Source organism: Dipteris shenzhenensis, chromosome 32, assembly GCF_047967505.1.
Source record: "Dipteris shenzhenensis isolate YYH24624 ecotype China chromosome 32, Dip_SZ_1.0, whole genome shotgun sequence".
Classification (NCBI taxonomy): domain Eukaryota; kingdom Viridiplantae; phylum Streptophyta; class Polypodiopsida; order Gleicheniales; family Dipteridaceae; genus Dipteris; species Dipteris shenzhenensis.
This window is the reverse complement of record NC_141627.1, coordinates 2,400,745-2,423,507: the sequence shown is the minus strand read 5'-3', so window position 1 is coordinate 2,423,507 and position 22,763 is coordinate 2,400,745. Positions and strand designations below refer to the sequence as shown.

The 22,763-nt window shown below is 46.9% G+C and overlaps 1 protein-coding gene across 1 annotated transcript in view; it reads left to right on the top strand.

The window, feature by feature from the left end:
* LOC147880170 (uncharacterized) overlaps positions 1–22,763 on the top strand; it is a 368,868-nt gene that overhangs the window by 93,568 nt on the left and 252,537 nt on the right. The gene's annotated exons all lie outside the window — the stretch shown is intronic.

Here is a 22,763-nt window from a genome sequence, read left to right as displayed (position 1 = left end):
CTTTATAAAAGAGGCATTGTTTTAGACAATAATCGTTTCCTTATCTCACCAGACCAGTATTGTACAGTCTGATATTGCCTATTATAGGTAGGCAGTTGACCAATATCAATCATACAATGTTGTTTCAGTAAATCCAGACCCCTCATGTGAAGGCAAACGTTAGTGCATTTAGGCCTTTTCAAGAGATCTGAAGAGTAGATTCTTCTGTGAATGTCATCTTGGTTGTAAGTGCTTCTTCGAAGATTAGTTGATATCTTTGGAAACTTGGTTGTAAGTGCTTGTCCGAAACTTAGTTCATATCTTTATAAACACATTACCTCGTTGATGCATGATTGTTGACAATTGCTAGCATTCAGCATGGTCATTCCAAAAATCAAACTCCAATGGATGTTCATTTTGAAGGATCCAACTGTCGTATAAAGGGTTATTCTGATAGTTACTTGTCATTAAAATATCTACTACACCAAATGGCAAGTTGTAATTACTTTTAATACTTTGTAAGCATTTCTCAATTTTCTCTAACATTTGTTTAAGAGTAAGGAAAGTCATGCATATTGAAGCTGGGAGCAATTAACATTTTAAATCATGCTTCTTGAAATCTAGCCTCAGCGTGCACCAACCATTCAGAGTTAGCAAATGAAGAGGTATTTTGCAATATATATTATGATACTGTTAGAACATGGGCATTGTACTTCATGTTATCTATCAATCACATCAAGTTGTTATGTGCTTCATATCCGTTTCCCAGCCTATAAAATGGGCATTGTACTTCATGTTATCTATCAATCACATCAAGTTGTTATGTGCCCCATTTTATAGGCTTCCCAGCCTATAAAATGGGCATTGTACTTCATGTTATCTATCAATCACATCAAGTTGTTATGTGCCCCATATCCGTTTCCATCATGTGATTGCTCCCTGGTTCCTTCATGTGGTATCAGAGCCAGCCATGTTTCTTCCTGACTCTCCCTTGTTGAAGTGCGCTCACTCTCCTCTTTCTGCCTGCTATCTTCCCTGATGCTGCGCCATTCTACTCGCCATTTCCTCCTCATTCTTCTCACCACCTTCCTTCTCTTTTTGCCTGTCATCCCTTGTACTCTTCTGCCCTGATGAAGCTACAGCTGTCTAGTCTTGGTCACTAATCCAGCTGTGCCCGCCATTGTCCATTGCTGTCTTTAATGGAGATAGCTTCGTCGATCCCGTCCAAGAAAGCTTCAAGTTTGATGGCCGACACCTTTGCATGACCATCTCTAGAAAGATTTAGGCATTGATGTTTCTGCTCAAGGCTAGATATGGGAAGCTCAGACGGCATGCTTGATGTTGGGTCATCGCTATTGATCATCAGACAAGCATGGAAAGCAGAATAAAGATGGATTGCAATCGCAAAGCACATCTATCTCTGCTCTAGTAATCTGCATCGTCAATCAGAACAAGGCGCTCCTTATCATAGCAGATGCAGCAGCACTTGCTTTGTGGGCAGCGTACTCATTTTTTTGCACAATTTCCAGCACAAGTTCTACAGGTTATCAGCGTACTCCACCTCTAGATATCAGCATACATTTCAGATACCATGCAGGAGAAAACATTCATACACGAAGTTGCGCATCTCTGTTGAAGGCGCCGATAGATTGAAGCTCCCCCTTGAAAGCATAAAATGTCACCCAGTTGAAGTTGATTACCTTCAGCTTCTCTCTTCTTGATTTTGCCCTCTTCTCCTCTTATTGATGACACATTTGATGCGACTATCTCCTCAAAATTTTGGGGCTTTTCTGAATTTCATTCTTTCTAATCAGAATTGAATCTATATCATGTAAACATTTGGGGATTTTGCTAAGATTGACCCAAATTAAGGTCTTTTACTCTGATATTGGTTCCTCTCCACTCAACGTTTTGAGAGTCATGGGCTGATTGCCCTCCATAGCTGCTCCCGTGGATTTCACCGACATATCCTTCGAGGGCATTCTTGCCAAGGACTTGATCAACACCTTCATCGACATGCAGGAATGTGCACACTTGTGTGCGACAGCTGCAGAGGGAACATCTTCTAGCCTGGGAGATCTATTTATTTTCCTACATAAGCTTGATGTGCTTGGGTACTCTACCCTGGGTAGTTCCCCAAAATGCTTGTAATAATGAGTCGTGTGTCATTGATTCAATAAAGATTCACAGCCTTGGAGTGTCCTCCTAAAATGTTGTAATCTTTCTTCTTTTTTTGTGTTTGACTCCCCACCATTCTGTTATGGAGTCAGGAGGGGGATGTACTGTGGGAGCCATGTATTGGCTTTTGATAGGATCTCATTTTTCTCTAGTTGTCTAGACCACTGAGTTGGTCATGCATCCATGTTGAGACATGAGCCTTGAGTTATGTTGGGACGTAAAGCCATGAGAGTGCTGAGTCCGACCTCTGAACCATGCTCAAACTTCAGCCTCTGAGTTGGCATGGCAGCCATGTCTAGTTCAGACATTGCACAGATTAGCAGACTCCGTCATTGTTATGTTCTATTCTTGGTTCCATTCGAGTAGTCCCTCACCTTTCCTTCATGGGGGGGTGCTAGAATATAAAGTCAAGTGTGAGGGTGTCCTACAGTTGTGTAGGTGTGAAGGTGTCCTAGAGTCCTAGAGTTAGGTGAGTTAGGTGTGTGAGGTGGAGGCTAGTGATCTCACCTGTGATGTTAGAAGATGAGGCTTCCCAGCCTATAAAATGGGCATTGTACTTCATGTTATCTATCAATCACATCAAGTTGTTATATGCCCCATATCTGTTTCCATCATGTGATTGCTCCCAGGCTCCTTCAAATACTATAGTAAGTATCAAATGTATTGAGTTTTTTGCAAGAAAGTCAAAAAAATAAAGGGATTACATAAGTTTGTATTTGAATGAATGCTTGGCTATGTTGAAGGAATGCATGACGGCGGATGGGACTGCAAAACGCCGTCAGAGTCAATAAGCTGCCTGACACTCTCTCTACTATGTCTGGGGCCAAGTGTAGAGAAAAAATGTTTATTGACTCTCCCTCCCATCTGTATCCAAAAGGACTCCCGTGCATGGAAGGCATACTCTACTCTCTGATCAAGCAAGGTCTGCAAGTGAGCCCTTGTGGCAGCAAGGGGCTCCTGTATCCAAGCATCTGATGGTCGTTTCTGCTCCTCCCTCTGAAGGGCTGCCAACTGCCGGCGGATACCGAACTCTCGCCTGAGTACCTCATCTCGTCGAACACTAGCAACTGAGTGATAGAAGTCGCTGATACTGTCAAGTGCTGTGGCCACATGTGAAGGACCGGCCACCCCCCCTTGCATATGAGAAACCCAGATCTCTAACACTGCCTCTGTGAGAGTCTCATCCATGTATAAGGCGTTTGGGTTCCTGATACTATGAGACCGCCGTCCTCTCAGATGAGGCTCTGAAATGGATAAAATTACTGGAAAATGGTATGAAGTGGAAACACCGGTTGCAATGCAAACTGTCCCCCCTCTATCAAGAGCCCAGTCATCCACATAGAACCTGTCAATCCAAGCATGGATAGGCATCTGCACCCTATGGTTCGACCATGAAAACAAAAGTGACTGAGACTGAACAAGAAATGCATCATCTGACCAAACATCTCTGCCACTAAACCTAAACAAAAAGGCATCCCAGGCTGCTCTCTCAAGGGAGTGGATACCACCTTCTCTGCCCCCTTTCTTATCAAAAGGTGCCTCAACCATGTTGAAGTCACCTCCAATAATCCATGAATCTGCAATGTCAGCCCACAAGAGCAACTCTTTCCAAAACAAAACACGGTCCCCTCTGTTGTTCGGAGCATAAAGGTTAAGGAAACCAACCTTACGTCCGTCAATCAGAAGTAAAACCCACTGGGCCCTGGAGGAGGTGTGAAGACAGTGGGAGAGAGGGAAGGAGACTCACTTGCGGCTTTCTCACATACACAAAGGGGGAATACACACACAGGTGGAGGCTGAAAACAGTTTTCCTCTTCTTAGTTGTGAAAGCCAAAAGAACTCTAGTACAAAGAATATAGAAGAAGCCTATATGTGGGTCTCAAACCAAACTCAACTAACTAAGGTGGCATACTAACTGAGCCACAAACTAGAGTAGATAAGGATAGCTGTCATCTAGCTATTATTCGTGGGCGGTGTACCAACCGCATCTGCAGCTAACAAGTCGGTGACATAAATACACAACGGTCACCCTGGCATATCACGAGTGGAGCTCGATATCTCAACACTCCCCCTCGAGCTCAATCCCAATCCTTGCACACCAAGCAGGTCTCTGAACTTGCGCAACTTCTCTGCGCCCAATGCTTTCGTCAATATGTCAGCTACCTGATCCTCTGTGCTGACATAAACTAGATCAATAAGACCTAGTAAAACTTCTCCCGCACATAGTGATAATGCACCTCAATGTGCTTTGTTCTAGCATGATAGACTGGGTTATTTGCCAAGTGTATACTGCTCATGTTGTCACAATAAATGACAACTGGCCCATCTGTAGACTGATGCATATCATAAAGTAGCTTATGCAACCAAGCTACCTCACATGCAGCCATTTCTACACCCCTGTACTCAGCTTCTGTGCTCGACAAGGCAACTGTAGGCTGTTTCTTGCTGCTCCAGGTGACTGCAGCACTCGCAAAAGAAAACACATATCCACTGGTAGATCGTCTATTAGAAGTACTACCAGCCCAATCAGCATCAGTGTATCCATGCAACTGTATCTGAATCCGAGCCTCATAAAATAGTCCATACGGCAATGTGGACTTCACATACCTGAGTATGCGTCTAGCCGCATCCAAATGCGGTTTCCTTGGAGCCTACATAAACTGACTTACCAATCCAACAGCATAGCTTCAATCTGGCCTGGTAATGGTCATATAAATCAAACTTCCTACTATGCGTCTGTACATAGTAGGGTCTTCTAGAAGCTCACCTGCATCTGTGCTCAGCTTCACATTCTGCTCCAAAGGAACTGAAATAGGCTTACAGCCAGTCATCCCATATTTGGACAGCATGTCCAATCCATACTGGCTCTGCAAGAGTTGTATCCCACTTGGTGATCTAATCACCTCAGTGCCCAAGAAATAACGCAGCTCTCCCAAATCCTTCATCTCAAACTTCTGCTTCAATAGCATTTTCACATGAAGGATATCTTCATCACTATCACCTGTGATGATCAAGACATCAACATAGATGACAAGCAGCATAATACCTTTCTTTGTTTTTCTCACATAGAGTGAGAAATCTGCCTTGGAAATCTGAAAGCCAATAGTGACAAGATACTGTCCTATCTTGTCAGACCATGCTCTAGGTGCTTGCTTCAAGCCATACAAGGCTTTCTTCAACCTGCAAACAAACTCAGGATGAATAGCATGAACATAACCTGGTGGCTGCTCCATAAAGACCTCTTCTTGCAAATCACCATGCAAGAAGGCATTCTTTACATCCATCTGATGTAAAGACCGTCCCTTTGATGCAGCCATAGCAATGACTGCTCTTACAGTTGCCATCCTTGCAACCAGACTGAATGTTTCTTCATAATCAATGCCGTATGTCTGTGCATACCGCTTGACAACTAATCTTGCCTTGTATCTCTTCACAGAACCATCTGCATTGTGCTTGATCTTATAAACCCACTTACAGCCAATTGCATTCTTGTCTTTAGGCAAAGGCACCAATTCCCATGTAGCATTTGCGTCCAAGGCATCCATGGCTTTCTCCCATTTTTCATTTTCCATGGCTTGTTCAAAAGAAGTGGGTTCTGGTTCCTGTATCACTTTGACCATATAGGCATAGTGAATGGCTGTAAATCCATCATATTTCAGCCTATCCACAGGATACCTAGCTCTGGTAGACCTGCGCAAAATAGGCTCACTTCCAGGTGCTCTCAAAACATCCCTGGTCTTCCTTACTCCAGGTGTAACAACAGAAGGAATACCCAACTCATCATCAATGCTCTGTTCTGAGCCACTGGATTCACCATCCACATAAGAGTGACCTGCATTCACATCAAACATTGGCTGATCTACCTTCTCTTTTCCTTTTCGTGATACCTGCGTACCACTATCTACATTGCTTTGAGGAGATTCTCCTTATCTCAATCTGCCTGTCCATGGCGAAGTATGTGAACCACTGCTAGAGGACACTGCAGGTCCACTGATATTTTGTGACTGCTGCATTGAATTCTGTGCAACATTACCATTTTGTGCATCTACATCAATCATCACATTTACTGGTTTATACCAGCTGCTCATCTCATCAAAAACAACATCTCTGCTCACTGTAAACTTACGAATAGAAGGGTTATAGCATCTATACCCTTTCTGCTGCAGAGAATAACCAATAAAGACGCACTTCTCAGCTTTTGGATCCAACTTGGACCTCAACTCATTTGGCACATGAACATAGGCAATGCAACCAAAAATTTTCAAATGACAAATGTCTGGTTTCCTACCAGTATACATCTCCTCTGGCGTCATGCCATGTATTGCTGCAGTGGGAGTCCTGTTCATTCTGTAAACTGCTGTAGCAACTGCTTCAGCCCAATAATAATCTGGTAGATCTTTTTCATTTAGCATGGCCCGAGATACCTTTCCAATATGCCTATTTTTCCTTTCTGCAAGTCCATTTTGCTGTGGTATATGACTACATGAATATTGCTGCTTTATGCCATGCTCCTGCAGGAACCTTGCAAACTCATTTGAGAGGTACTCTCCCCCTCCATCTGACCTTAGGCATTTTATTTGCAAGCTTGTTTCTTTTTCAACCATAGCTTTAAAAGCTTTAAAGTGCCCAAACACTTCACTTTTCTTTTTCATAAAATACACCCAAACTTTTTTGCTGAAGTCATCAATAAAAGTGTCAAAATAGTGACAGCCTTCAATAGATGCAGCTTTAGTAGTCCACACATCAGAGTGGATTAATTCCAATGGCTTTTTACTCTCTTGAACATGCCTAGGAAATGGTTTCCTTGCCTGTTTTCCAAATTGACAGGCTTCACAAACCTTATGCGTTTCTGCAACCTTGAATTTAGGCAATCCTGCAATAATATTTTGGGCTTGCATTGATTTAAGTCGCTGTATATTAACATGACCAATGCGTTTATGCCAGATATCAATATCTGCAACTACACCGGTCCCATGTGCAAACATTGCTGCACTCAATTCAGGCATGTCCGCATACAACGTAAACATCCTGCCCTTCTTCTTTCCTTTTGCTATCAAGCGACCGTTATTTTTCATATCCTCCACAAAGCATCCATGAGGATTAAATCTGACCTGCAAGCCTTGCTCAACCATTTGACCAACAGAAACCAGGTTCTTGGTGATGTTTGGGACATGAAATACATCAGGCAGACAGGTATTTCTTTTTCCCATCCTGCATAGACAAAGGAATTTTAACAATCTGCACAATAGGATGTGCAGTATCATCACCAGTCTCCACAAATCCTGGTTTTTCCATTTTCCTTGCATCCTGCATCCACTCTGCATGACCTGTCATGTGGTTTGACACACCTGAGTCAACATACCACACATCATTTCGTTCTTCTGCACTTGTCACAAAATTGGCCATGTGTTGCACCATAAATAGATGCTCATTTCTGTCATCACCCTATCTACTAGAAGATGCATAATTGCCTTGCTGCAATTTTCCATTCATAATGTCATTCTGCTTTTTGTAGCAGTCCTTAGCCATATGACCCATTTTACCACAGTAGTAGCATTCAACATTGTTGTTTGCTTTTTGGCCTCTCTGCCATCCACCACGGCCTCTTTGGCTCCCCCTGCCTCTAGAGTTACCACGTCCTCCTCCATAGGACTGGTTTTCTTGAGTTTGCTGCATATTCTGATTTCTACCACGGCTTGCAGATCGACCTCCTCTACCTCTGCCTCTACCTCTTCCAACATTTGAGTAGAAGACAGTTTCTTTTGAAGTTCCTCCTGAAGAAGATGCACCCCCATTTCTCTGCTCTTCAGAAATTAGAAGAGCAAACAACTCTTCAAAATCAGGAAATTTTTCACGGACAGCAATGGATGTCCGGAACTGTGCATAATCCTTTCCTAGACCATTCAAGGTCACAGAAACTAGATCATCATCTTCCACTGGCGACCCAATGGAAGCAAGTGCATCTGCAATTTTCTTCACCTTCATGTGGTAGTCATTAATGCTCAAATTTTCTCTCTGCACATTGTGCAACTCCTGTTTGAGCTGCATTTTCCTGGCTTGCGTATTTGTACTGTACATTTTTGCCAAAGTATCCCATGCCTCCTTTGGCGTACTTGCATCCTGAATATGCACAATCATAGAATCCGAAATACTGATAGACAGCCAGTACCTAACTTTTCTGACTCTCTCATGCCATCCTTTAAATGCCTGCATTTCCTGTTGATTGGGAACATTAGGAAGAACTGATTCTTCTTCATTTCCTGTAATGAACTCCCAATAGCCTTTTCCCATAAGGAAATTCGTCATTCTAAACTTCCATGCCTAGAAGTTATTCTTGTCAAGCTTTTCAGTGACAATCTGTGAAAGAGAATCAGACGCCATTACAGAACACTGCAAAATATTCTGTCACTGCAGAAAAACACAGCTTTTGCCTCACACGGGCAGATCCGCAAAACTGACGAAATTGGTATTTGACCACATAGTCACTTCCTAGTGACGATTTTGCATCAACAGGCAACAAGCATGATTCTGCAACTCCCAATATCTCTGGACACAGGCATACGATGCAATTTCTGCAACAACTTTTCACCGACCAACAGAGCCGTGGTCGCACAGCAAAAACAAGGCCTTTTTTCAAGTGCCTGCGAAGAAATTTCGCCTTCAAAACGGGCCCCGAAATGGCCTCGAATCAAAAAAATAGAATCACCGAGGGCTTTGCCCCGACCCGCAGCATATACTGCGCTCTCGCCACACCGCGAAGGGCGTCTCAATCTGAGACAGTGCACTCTTGCACTTCTTGCTGTGCTACCTGCAGAGATTTGCTCCCAAACTCGAAATAGGAAAGCAACACTGGTCCTCTTACCAGGACACCGCAAACTTGGTTTGCTTTCTTGAGCTCCTTACCACGAACAAGGCTCTGATACCATGTGAAGATAGTGGGAGAGAGGGAAGGAGACTCACTTGCGGCTTTCTCACATACACAAAGGGGGAATACACACACAGGTGTAGGCTGAAAACAATTTTCCTCTTCTTAGTTGTGAAAGCCAAAAGAACTCTCGTACAAATAATATAGAAGAACCCTATATGTGGGTCTCAAACCAAACTCAACTAACTAAGATGGCATACTAACTGAGCCACAAACTAGAGTAGATAAGGATAGCTGTCATCCAGCTATTATTCGTGGGCAGTGTACCAACCGCATCTGCAGCTAACAAGTCGGTGACATAAATACACAACGGTCAGCCTGGCATATCACAAGTGGAACTCGATATCTCAACAGGGGGTTATGGTACCGTGTCCAATGACCAGAGGGAGAATAGAGTCTGAAACTGAAATGCATGTACCTCCTCTGGTTTCCAAGGCAGGAAGCCAAAAAGTCCGGCCTGAAAGCAGCTTACCTGACTTGGAGCAATCTCTGAAATCCAGTTTGTGTTCCTGAAGAAAAAGAATGTCTATGGAACCACCCGAAACACCTGGATGGAGCTGATTCCTGATCAGCTGTTTGCGACGGCGATGAGGGATGCCGCCCAATCCCTGTATATTCCAACTGGCTATCCTCATCGGTGGGAGGAAGTGGGTTGGAATATCTTACCCGACCTAGTGGCGGAAACAGAAGCCTCTACCGGAGCAGACCTCCTGCCATACACACGAGGTCCGAGGGGAGGAAAGTCCACAGGTGAGAGAGAGAAGGATCTCTCAAAAGGGATGCCGATAACTGGCTCTCCAAAAGTAGAGGGTACAGAATCATCATTTGGGAGGTTAGAAAGGTCCTCCAAAGCGAAAAAAGAGTTCCGCTAAGCCAGTCCGGGGGTACGAAGGATTCCTACCGAAGCAGGAAGAGAATGTAGAACCCCCTTCCCTTTGTCCAAAGAGGGAGGCACCTATACTGGATCCTGATCAACAAGTGGTGCAGACGAGGTACCAACTACCTGTGCTGCTGAGGAAGGTACAGCAGCCTGATCCAAGGGTGGAGTCGAACAAGGCTCCTGAACAGTTAAGCTTTGCCTCATCAACGAATATGACCACCCAACTCCCAAGAGAGGAGGGATCTTCCGCATGGCAGCAACTCAAGAAGGAGTTAGAAGAAATCAAAGAAGGCCTGAAAGATAGAATAAAGGTGGATGGCCAATCTTCCTTTGAGGCCCAAATTCGAAGTGGCCTTTGGTGCACAGAATGCAAGGGTTCTAACCATGGTTACTGGGAGTGCCCCTCCAAGCGAAAGTTACCTACTTCTACCTCATTTTGTACGTTTTGTGAGATCCATGGACATGATGCCTTTGAGTGTAGGTACCTCAAAGGATTAAGGAAGCTTCTTCTAGAGTATAATACCTCGGGGGAACCTCTAGTTGCTGCAGTCAACAGAACGGTATCCATAACTTCTGGCCCACTAGAAGTATCTCCTGCTCCCCCTCTTGCATGAGCATTTGAGCCACCTCCTCCTCCTGTCATGCCACCTCCATTGCTTCCGACTCCCCCTTTGCTCCAAGCTCCTGCCCCCAATTCAATTGGTTCCCCTTATTTCTATCCTCACCCATACTACGCCCCGTACCAACCACCTATGTCAGGAGGTGGTTATGGACCCTCTTATCAATGCGGTCTAAGGGGTGGTTTCCGAGGTGGACGTGGAGACCTCGGACGTGGAGGTACAGGCAGAGGTACAAACTTTAGAAGACCCATCATGTGTTACAGATGTGGCGAGTACGGTCACTACCAAGATGATTGTACACAGCGGATCGGGGGACCCTCTTGTACACAGTGCAACACAAATGACCACTACACCAGAGATTGTCCCAATAGAAGAGTGGAACCCGCATCCCAAGTGAATATGGTTGATGTAGTAGTGGCAGGGGAGGGCAACAGTCCCCATTTGATTGGCGCAGTGTTGGGCGCTGTGACACGGTCACATACAAAAGGTGACAAATGTAAGGGTGACTCAGAGTCAACACCGGAGACCTCAGCACCAATGAATTGGACAAGTGTTCCCCCACTGAGGTCATCCTCCTCCTCAAGGTACACAGTACGCCCAGGAATAGACCACCCATGCTGGCTTCTGATAGTGATTCAGAAACAAACTAGAAGGGCACACAGCCATTAAGGTCAACCACTAACTCTGGAAGTGCCTCATCCTCGGGTGATCACTCTATGCCTTTGAGGTATCAGGAGGTGGTAAGGGTGTCACGAGAGATCTTCAAACAAGTTTTGAAGATGAAGGTAGTACACCTCAGCTTCCATCCCGCAAGTCCAGAACTGTGAGGTTTGCAATAGAAGTGACAACCCTTGGATAGCACCGGGATAAGGAGGCACGAGTAGGTCCTCCCACTTTGTCCCCAACAGCACTCAACAGAGAAGGGGCTATGGGGACAAGACCTAGTCCTGCCCGGGAAAAAGGGAAAGGAGTGATGGAAGAGAAACCACTGGAGACAATGACTCACAGTTCAGACCTACATCCACATCCTCGTGTAAGCTTCGACCCTCGGCCAGAGGCTAGGAGGATGAGGTTGCAGAAGGCTAATGCTAGTGTCCACCACTACTCCCTGTTTGAAGATCTTATGAGTTTCAAAACCAACCTCACTCTACGACAACTTTGTCTATTGTCCCCCCAAATCAAGCATCAGACTATTACATTTCTGAATCGCCTCCCAGGAGGTCGACACAAGGGATCTACTCCGAGTGAGCCAACACCAGAGACATTACCAGCTCAGCATGGGTCTACACCGGACCACTTCTCTACCTACGCTGCCCTCACTTGTGAACAAAGTCCCAAGCTCACTGTGGAGATCCATGGAGTGGAGCTGAAGGACGTCTTCCTCGATGGTGGGGCGGCTGTGAACATTATGCCGAAAGGTACACTCCAAAAACTAGGGTTGAAGTTGACAAGTGATGTTCACTTTCAGGTACGCATGGCTGATCAACGCAGAGTAAAACCAATTGGGTGCAGTCAAAGGTGTTCACATGAAGATTGGCGGAGTAACTTTTCTCTCCAATTTTGTTGTCCTTGATATGACCGAAAATGAACAAACTTACCCTCTACTTCTTGGTAGGCCATGGTTGCGGTCTTCAAAAGCCATTCAGGATTGGTCAACTGATGAAGTTCGATCCCCTGGGATCGACATCCCTTGAAATAGATATGGTTACAAGGCAGGCAAGGCACATACCAATAGAACTAGGAGAGGAGGACTTTGAAGAACAAGCCGGAGTCAAAGAGGAGCATTGGGCCTGTGGGGACTAGCCCAGGGGTGGTGACCAAGATATCAATGAGGAGACAACCCTAGAAGGATTTGAAAGTTTGACCGACTGTTGGATCGGGCTGATCAAGAAGACGAGGAAGCTATCATTTTGGATTGGATGGGAGCCTTGGGCTCCTTAGCGGTCAACATGGTGGAACTATGCCAACAAGAAGATCAAGAAGAACACCTACTTGCAGTATCAGAAATCCACCCAGAATGACAGGGTCTGGCTGAACTAGTTTACGACAGGATGCCCTTTGGACTTTGCAATAGTCCACACATGTATAAGAGAATGGTCACTAGGGGTACTACAGTGGACACCACTGATCGTACTGAGGACAATGATGGTACTGCAGTAAACATTGAGGATCGTCCAGTGGCTGACATGGAGGACATTGGTCAAAATGATGCTGACAATACTATAGGATACAATGAAGGATCTACTATAGACGAGGCTAGTACTGCACAACCCACCAATGGTACTCCAGAGTACAATCATGGTATTACGGTGCACAACCATGGTACTACGGTGTACAACCACGGTACTGTTGAGTGCAATGATGGTCATACAGATTACAGAAACACTAATGAAGACGAGACTGATGGTGATAGTGATTTAGAAGAAAGTGACATAGACATTGCTGAACTTGAGGAGAATCACCACCAATAGCTTGAGGTCTTGGGCGGACCCAGGGTGCATACTGGATACAGAGGTGAGGACATGGCCGATCTCACTTTGCTTGACCTTTTCTTATCTCAATTCAAGACCTTCCGGAAACCACTTATGAGGTGGAAGGCTTACCTTACCGGGGCATGCTGAAACAGTCACCGAGGCATCGAAGGCATACAACATCTGCAACATCTACTGATTCTACATCTCAATCAATGCCTGAGAACCCCCCAGTTACTTACCCCCCATCTTGGTTGAGAGAATTGGAGGGGGCCTTTCCCCTTGAAGATACTCCAGCACATACAAGAGTGAGAATGGGTGAACCAAGTACCTCAACATCCCAATGCATTGCCCCTGTTGATGAGGCACGGAACTGGCGGTATCTCAACATTGGAAGTGAGGACCAACCTAGGCATTTGAAGTTAGCCACTTGGGTCTGGGAACATGACTATCTTCTAGCTGTAGTCACCGACCTTTTTAAAGAATTTATGGATGTCTTTGCTTGGTCCTACAAGGATCTGAAGGGGGTGCCCGCTGATTTCATGGAGCATAGCATCGACTTATATCCAGATGCAGACCCTGTGATTAAAGGTCCATACCGCATGAATCCCAACTACGGCAAGGTAGTCCAAATAGATATACAGAAAATGGAGCAAGCAAGATTAATCTACCCAGTGGATTACTCCGATTGGTTCAGCGGAATTGTCATTGTACCCAAAAGAGAGACCGGCAAACTTAGAATATGTGTTGACTATCTGAGTTTGAATGCTGCAGCACGACGTGATAGGTTCCCCCTTCCCTCCACAGATAGAGTGTTGGAGACAATGGTAGGACATGCTTTATACTCATTCATGGATGGATATAGCGGGTACAACCAAGTCCGAGTGAAAGAACAGGATCAGCCCAAGACTACCTTTGTCACTCAATGGGGAACATACGCCTATCGCATGATGTCCTTTGGACTATGTAATGCCCCGGCAACCTTTCAACGACTTGTAACCAAACTCTTTCAAGAGAATATCGACAAGTTTCTTGAGGTATTTCTAGATGACTTCTCTGTTTTTAATGGTAAATCAGCCTCCCATCTTGATCCAGCCATACAAAATGATCATCTACATAAGTTGAGATGGGTCTTTGATAAGTGCAGAGAAGTGTGCTTGTGTTTGAACCCTGACAAATGTTTCTTTCTTGCACTCTGAGGTGTTCTCCTTGGTCATATTGTTTCTGCTGAGGGCATGACCACGGTCCTGCAAAGGTAGAGGTGATCATCTCATTGCCCATCCCTCATACACCCAAAGAGGTGAAGTCCTTCTTAGGGCATGTAGGATATTACCGAAGGTTCATATGTTTCTATGCCAACATTGCTATTGCACTGACAAAACTCCTTCATCAAGACCGATCTTTTGTTTGGGCCACCCCACAACAACTAGCCTTTGATGATCTGAAGCATCGCCTCGTGAAGGCCCCCATCCTCAGGCAGCCCGATTGGGATGTAATTTTTCATGTCCATGTGGATGCTAGTGGGTGGGTAGTAGGTGCTATACTGGCTCAACCTAACCAGGATACCAAGATTGATTTGCCAATCTACTTCGCAAGTCGACAACTCAATGGAGCAGAACGCAATTACAGTACCACAGAAAGGGAGGGCCTCGGCATGGTTTATGCCATGACCAAGTATCGTCACTACCTTTTGGGCAACAAGTTTGTGATCATCACTAATCATCAAGCTCTTAAGTATTTATTGAATAAGCCTACTCTTGGTGGCCGGATAAGCAGATGGATTCTTCTTTTTCAAGAATTTGAATTCGACATTGTGGTGAGGGCTGGGAGACTGCATCAACCTGTAGACCACTTGTCCAAGTTACATTCCGGGGAACTAGCCAGTGGTATCACCGATGAATTACCCGATGCGGGCTTGTTCGGAATGATGGCACTACCTGATGAATGCCTATTTGTGGTGGACTGATTCTCACCATGGTATGCCAACATAGTGCATCTCTTGTCTACAGGTGGCTTTCCTCCAGGATTAACTCCAACAAAGAAACGCAAGCAGATCCTTCAAGCTGCTCCTTTTAAGTTGATTGCAAGTCAATTGTACAAGCTCGGGAAGGACCAGATCTTGAGACGGTGTGTGCTTCTGCACGAGACACAATCCATTCTTAAAGAGGCACATGCTGGCATAGGTGGAGGGCATATGGCCTCAGATGCTACTGCTCGGAAGATCATGCGAGCAGGGTTCTGGTGGCCCAAGCTCTTTCGCGACTGCCATGCTCATGTGACCAGATGTGATTCATGTCAACGAGCGGGCCCCAAGCCTACAAGGCGTGAGTACCTCCCTCTGAAACCATTCACTCCGGTGCCTCCCTTCTATCGCTGAGATTGGATTTCATTGGACCCATCTCTCCTGCCACACGCCGAGGGAACAAGTATGCTCTGCTTGCCACCGACTATGGAACCAAATGGGTCGAAGCCAAAGGCAGTCAAGAACTATACAGCCCAGGTAGTAGCCACATTTCTATATGACCAGATCATCTCTCGGTTTGGTTGTCCTGTTGCGTTGATGAGTGGTAGAGGGTCTCACTTCCTAAATGACACCATTGCTGCACTAGTTCACCTGCTACAAATAGTTCACAAATTTTCATCTCCCTATTACCCACGTGCCAATGGTCTAGCTGAGAGCTCAAATCGCACAATGTGCGGGATCGTGCATCGACTTTGCCTAAATTCTTTAGCTGATTGGGACGACATGCTTCCAGCTGCTTTATTCGCCTATCGAACTGCTTACAAGGCGAGTACTGGGTATTCACCTTTCGAGCTGGTCTATGGATTGGAGGCCGTTATGCCTTATGAATTTCATCTGGACACTCACAGGATTCTTCCAGACAAAAATGACAACTTTGAAGCCTACACAATGGAACGCTTGTGGGATTTGGAAGCACTGGCAGAGCATCGACGTGAAGCAGTTTTCACTCAAGAAGAGTGGCAAAAGCGACAAAAAGCTTGGCATGACCGGAACCTCAGAAAAGAAATTCTTAAGTCGGAGATTTAGTACTCTTGTATTCCAGTAAGTTTCTCAAACACAAACCTAAGTTTGTGAGTGGTTGGACAGGTCCATTTTTCATTGCCAAGCTTATCCCAAGTGGCGGAGTCTACTTGGCTACTTTGGAAGGCAGATTCCTACCTGCACCAATGAATGGGTCACACATCAAGAGGTACCATGATCAATGAGAAAACACCCTCCTAGTCCTTCTCCTTCCTGGTGACATCTTCTCCCTCTGAGTGAGGGCCACTTTCTCTTTCTACAAGGGTCCTCCTCTCTACCCCTGGTGCCACTTTCTCTCTCTCATTGGCTCCTCCTCTCTCCCCTTGATGCCACTTTCTCTCTCTACATGGGTCCTTCTCTTTCCACCCGAGTGTCACTTTCTCTCTCTAAGTGCGCCCTCCACTTTTCACCCCGAGCCACTTTCTCTCTCTAAGTGTGACCTTTTTTTTTCATCCCGTGCCACTTTCTCTCTCTAAATGACCACCCTTTAAATGCGACCTCTCTTTTTCACTCTATGTCATTTTCTCTCTCTAACTATGGCCTCCCCTTTTCATCCTGTTTTACAAAACCCTTCTCTTTCCACCCTCTATCCAAGTTCTACCTCTCTCTTACAAAACCCTTCTCTTTCCATCCTCTGTCCAACTTCTACCTCTCTCTTACAAAACCCTTCTCTTCCCACCCTCTGTCCAACTTCTACCTCTCTCTTACAAAACCCTTCTCTTTCCACCCTCTGTCAAACACTACCTCTCTCTTACAAAACCCTTCTCTTTCCACCCTCTGTCTAACTTCTACCTCTCTCTTACGAAACCCTTCTCTTTCCACCCTCTGTCCAACTTCTACCTCTCTCTTACGAAACCCTTCTCTTTCAACCCTCTGTCCAAGTTCTACCTCTCTCTTACGAAACCCTTCTCTTTCCACCCTCTGTCCAAGTTCTACCTCTCTCTTACGAAACCCTTCTCTTTCCACCCTCTGTCCAAGTTCTACCTCTCTCTTACAAAACCCTTCTCTTTCCACCCTATGTCCAACTCTCCACCTCCCTCTTACAAAAACCTTCTCTTTCCACCCTCTTTCCAACCCCCTACCTCTCTCTTACAAAACCCTTCTCTTTCCACCCCATGTTCAACTCTCTACCTCCCTCTTATAAAAACCTTCTCTTTGCACCCTCTGTCCAACTCCCTACCTCTCTCTTACAAACACCTTCTCTTTCCACCCTATGTCCAACCCCCTATCTCTCTCTGACAAATCCCTTCTCTTTCCACCCTCTCTCCAACCCCCACCTCTCTCTTACAAACTCATTCCCTCTCCACCCTTTCCACCTCTGCCTCCCTCTTACAAACACCTTCTCTCTCCACCCTATGTCATTCCCCCACCTCTCTCCTACCAATACTTTCTCTCTCCACCCTTTGTCACACTCATCTCTTTTTCTTCCATCTTCCATCATCCTGGCGATGCACGTCCAACCTATTTTTGGCACTTAGCTAAATGTGGCAAATATGCTAAATTTGGCAAATAAGCTAAATTTGACGAATATGCTAAATTTAGTGGATATGCTATTTTTGGTGGATAAGGTTAAGTTTGGTGGATTTGCTTTTTGGCTCTCTCTCCCCTCCATCGGTTCTCTCCACCCTTTACACACCACACTCAAAAGCGCGCTAGTTTGGCGGCCAACTATCCTCCTCCCAACTCTCCTTTCCTTGGCAACCAGCTCTCTCCCTCCTCCTTGGCAACCAGCTCCTCCTCTCAGCTCTCCTCTCCTTGGCAACCAGCTCTCTCCCTCCTCCTTGGCAACCAGCTCCTCCTCTCAGCTCTCCTCTCCTTGGCAACCAGTTCTCTCCCTCTCCACGCAGCTCCCTCTCCTCCCCTTCTCTCCCTCTACTACCTGCCACCCTGCCCCTCCCTCCTCTCCCTCTACCTGCCCTTCCCCCCCCTCCTGTGCAACAGCCCCCCCCCTCTCTTCCTCTACTCGCCACCCTGCTTCTCCCCCTCTCTCCTGCGCAGCCCCTTCCTCCTCTCCCTCCTGCGCAACAGCCCCCCGCCTCTCTTCCTCTACTCGCCACCCTACTTCTCCCCCTCTCTCCTGCGCAACCCTTCCCTCCTCTCCCTCTACCTGCTCTTCCCCTCTCTCCTGCGCAGCCCCTCCCTCCTCTCCCTCCTGCGCATCAGCCCCCCCCCTCTCTTCATCTACTCACCACCCTGCTTCTCCCCCTCTCTCCTGCGCAGCCCCTCCCTCCTGTGCAACAGGCCCCCCCTCTCTTCCTCTACTCGCCACCCTGCTTCTCCCCCTCTCTCCTGCGCAACCCTCCCTTCCTCTCCCTCTACCTACTCTTCCCCTCTCTCCTGCACAGCCCCTCCCTCCTCTCCCTCCTGCGCAACAGCCCCCCTCTCTCCCTCTACCTGCCCTCCCCCCTCTCCTGCGCAACAGCCCCCCCCTCTCTCCCTCTACCTGCCCTCCCCCCTCTCCTGCGCAACAGCACCCCCCCTCTCTCCCTCTACCCGCCACCCTGCCTCCCCCCTCTCTTGCGCAACAGCCCCCTCCCCTCTCTCCCTTTACCCACCACCCTGCCCCTCCCCCTCTCTCCTGTGCAGCCCCTCCCCCCCTCTCCCTCTACCTGCCTATGTCCCCCTCTCCTGCGCAACTCTCCCCCCTTATCCTCCCTACACCCTTTGCATCACCCCCTCTCCCCTCCTTGTTCCAGCCCCCCCTCCTCCCCCCTCATCACCCCTCCTTCCCTATCATTCTACATCCATCCTCTTGCTCTTTCTCTCCACCAACACCCCTTCCTCACTCTTTTCCTCTCCATACGAAGCATGGGCCTGCATTGGTGGCTCTGCTAATGAATTCTCTCGTAGCAGATTCCGGGCTCCTCTCTTATTAACCTCGACATCAACACCTCCTCCTCCCTCCTTGCCTCTCCAGACCTCGACATCAACACCCCCTCTGCACTCTTTCCCTCTTATTAACCTCGACATCAACACCTCCTCCTCCCTCCTTTCCTCTCCACACCTCGACATCGACACCCCCTCCACACTCTTTTCCTCTCCATACGATGCCATCGTTCATGCCTACCCGTGCCCCTCGCCACAAGTACAAACCCAGATTACCCCGCGATACTTTATTCGTTGACTTCCATCGGGCTCGGGCAAGCCACAAAACAGGATCAGGATCATCTTCCATGGCATCACTTGGCAAACACACCACTGATGACCTGGGTGCCGGGTCTACACCACAGAGCACTTCCAAACGACCTCGAGCAGCTGCAGATTCACCTCCCTCCAATAGGATCACTATCATATCAGATGAGGAGCTATCCCCCTTTTCGAGTTCCTCTGATTCAGATCATGGAGGCTCTGATTATCTACCCCCCACAGGTACAATCAAAACACCATCCAAGGCATCCAGTGGGCACAGTGGTCATAGTAACGGTGGCGGTGATTTGGCCCCACAAAGTACAGCTTATGATCTTCCACCCTCGGCTTCATCCTCCTCGATCATTCGGGTGGTTTTCAAACCTTTCCTCGATCCCACACTCGTCCAAATGTGTACTGTGTTCATTCAGTCTTATGACTTTGCAACAAACACATTTAGATTCTTGAATTCCCGTCACATGTTCACTCCTAGTCTCGTATCCACATATCTCCATCTTCCCACACTTCCCTTTTTGCCACCTCACACCGACTCACCCACATTCCTATCCTTGTCTACCTGTAAAACTCATCGCAGAGGACATGAGTGCAAGAAGGTTCTCGAGGGAAATAGCCGAGAGGTGCTTCTAGCGAGGTATTTGTTCACGCACTTCTACTCTGCCCCAGGCCACTTCTTCATCACCAAGGCAATCCATTTTGCCTTAGACTCCATTCTCTCAGTCACTCCCTACGATTTCGCCTCACTCTTCTACTCTGCCTTCCGTAACACAATTCGCAAGCGTCGGGGGGCATATACCTGTACTTGTGGGCCCCACCTCACCTTCTTACTTCATCAGTGGAAGGCCAACCCTCCTTCCATTGTCACTGGTCGCCTCCCTTCATCATCTCTCTCCCCTCCTGTCACCCCCTCTTCCATCTCTTTCACTGTCACTTCCAGTGTTCCTTCCCTCGGAACTGCCTCCTCTCCTCTTTCGATCAGGAGGACACCTCGGCGAGCACCACCTCATGAAGTCTGCACCGGAGCTTCTTCAATATATTCTGTTACTTGTGCCATAGCTTTCCCATCAGTGACATGTCTTGTATCTCCATCAATCGTGCCCGTGCCAGGACTTGCCTCTCCATGAGTCACACTTGTCCAGGCTTCTCCAGGGATCTTCAGACTTTCAATGGGAGGGATTGCACCAGGTACACCCCATGTTGTACCAGTGACGACGATTGTTGTACTAGGGACTTCCTCAAAAGGTGTATTGTTACGAAGGACTGCAGCTGTTTCATCTTCACTCCCTACCACTTTCACGATGCAGTCATCACCGCAGTTCAGGCGACCTCCTCTGACCATGTTTTGGACCAGGTGTTGGACCTGAATCTTAGCCTGGGACCTGACTCCCACGGGCTTTCTCAGGGGATGTCATCCCAAGGAGTACTTCACATTTCGGCCTCCCCACCACGACCACCACAGGGCAGAGACAGGAGCAGAGACTGGAGTGGGAGCCCCTCTCAAGGAGATCCTCCATCGGCCACTTCAGCATCAGAGGAGGTATTTGAGGGAGGGATTTTGCCCCAGTCTGTGGATTGCCCACCCCTTCATGAGAATGATATGTTCACTGCTTACATAGCTGCTTCATCGAGCCCACCTCTTTCAAATATTTTCATGGTGGAAAAACAGAATGAAGATTACAGCCAACTATTATTTGTCCTTCACAAAAAACGCTCACCAGTATGTGGGGAAGAGGAGGATCTCAATCAAATCTTCAACATTCCCTTGCAGGACTGCCTCGCACAGAACAAAAAGATCTCCAGGGCCCTGACATGTTTTGTGCACTTGGACAAATTGGCACATATAGGAAACCTGTCAACTGAGGAAGAGGGAGCTCTCCCTGACATGTTTGAGGAATTGGGGGACATGATTAATTTGGCAGACAGGATGAATTACAGCGATAGGTATGCGTGGATGAAAAGGTCCCTGCATCTTGCTCAGCGTATCATGGATGACACCTTCATGCAGCTTGGGACAGCGGTCTTCAATTCCACAGGTTATGTTCATAAGCTCCTCTCTCAACAGCAACATTTGAAGTTAGAATTCGAGAGAGCACAGGCAGCCCAGCAGCGCACCACAGACGTGACACTTCGACAACAGGAGGAAAGGTGGCAGAAAGAGGACTCAGCAATACATGAGCGTGACATCGCTTGGAATATTCAGCAGGCTGCCCTTGAGGATCGCCTCCATAATCACAGGCAGGAATGGGAAGCGGAAATGACAACACTACACAGCCAACATGCAACAGCTCTGGCAACTTTGCACAGCCAGCATGTCACAGAGGTGACCAAATTTCACCACGAGATTACACAGTTAAAAGAGTCCTTGTCTTCCTTCGAGATTGCCAGGGAAGAATCAGAATCCAGAGTGGCTGAATTGGAAAAGAAGCGTTCATCCATGGAGGAAGAATTCGCAGATCTTCGAACACAGTTGGCCACCCTCCAGACTTCCCAGTCCACCTTGCAAGAGCAAAAGGATCATTACTACCGGCGATACCACCGATATAAAGCCAAGTATGAAAATCTGAGAAATGTGATGGACACGCTTGAGTGTGAGGAGGAAGCACCCCATCCACAGATACATATGACTGAGCCAGAGCAAAGGGATGAGCAAAAGGCCATAGAGCCAAATACGAAGGCGGAAGAGGAGGCAGAGGAATAGGCTGCTGATTACCACCCTCAGTAATCTCATTCAAGGGTTGATACATAGCTGTTTGGGTTTTTTTTTTTTTGCACTGTTAGATTTTGCCAAGCTGCTTGGCCCTCACTGTAAATATCAGTGTTTTACCTCAAGATGTACTCAGTTTTTTTTGCAATTTTCCATGCTGTCCCTCATCATGCAGCAGCTTATTTTTCCTATTTCAACTTAATACAAATCTTAAATTACTCCCACGGCCAACCACATGGTCTGTACCATTTCCTTTTCCTACTCCATCACCATATCAATGGTTTGTAAGTTCTTTTTTATTTTTCCTTTGACGGATTCGTCCTCCATTTCTATTCACCGCGACGGTGAATGATCGTGGCGGGGGAAACTGTTACCTTATCACACGACGACCACCTGTCGACAGGCATTGACCACATGATGACATCTCTTGACCACATGTTGACTATGTGTCAACACAAGTTAGCCACGCGATCACACGGGTTTATCATCCAGCAGTACTATCCGAGGCAATCATGTAACGACACATGTCAACCACAGGTCGACCAGGAGTATCATGTCCAAAGTGATCTCATCAAGAGCTGTGCACATGGAGAGTGAGCTTAGCACATGGAGCAGTCAGGAGTATTTACATTTACACAGTGGTTCAGTGATACAGTGGTGCAGTGGTGCGGTGATCCAGCTCATCTGCACATGGAGAATTTACACCATCAGGCTGGTGAGTCAGGGAGTCAGGAAGTCGCCGTAGCCATCAAGAGAGCCAGCAGCGCAACGGCTATCCTCAACAGCTAAGGAGATAAGAGGATGACCAATGGGAAGAAA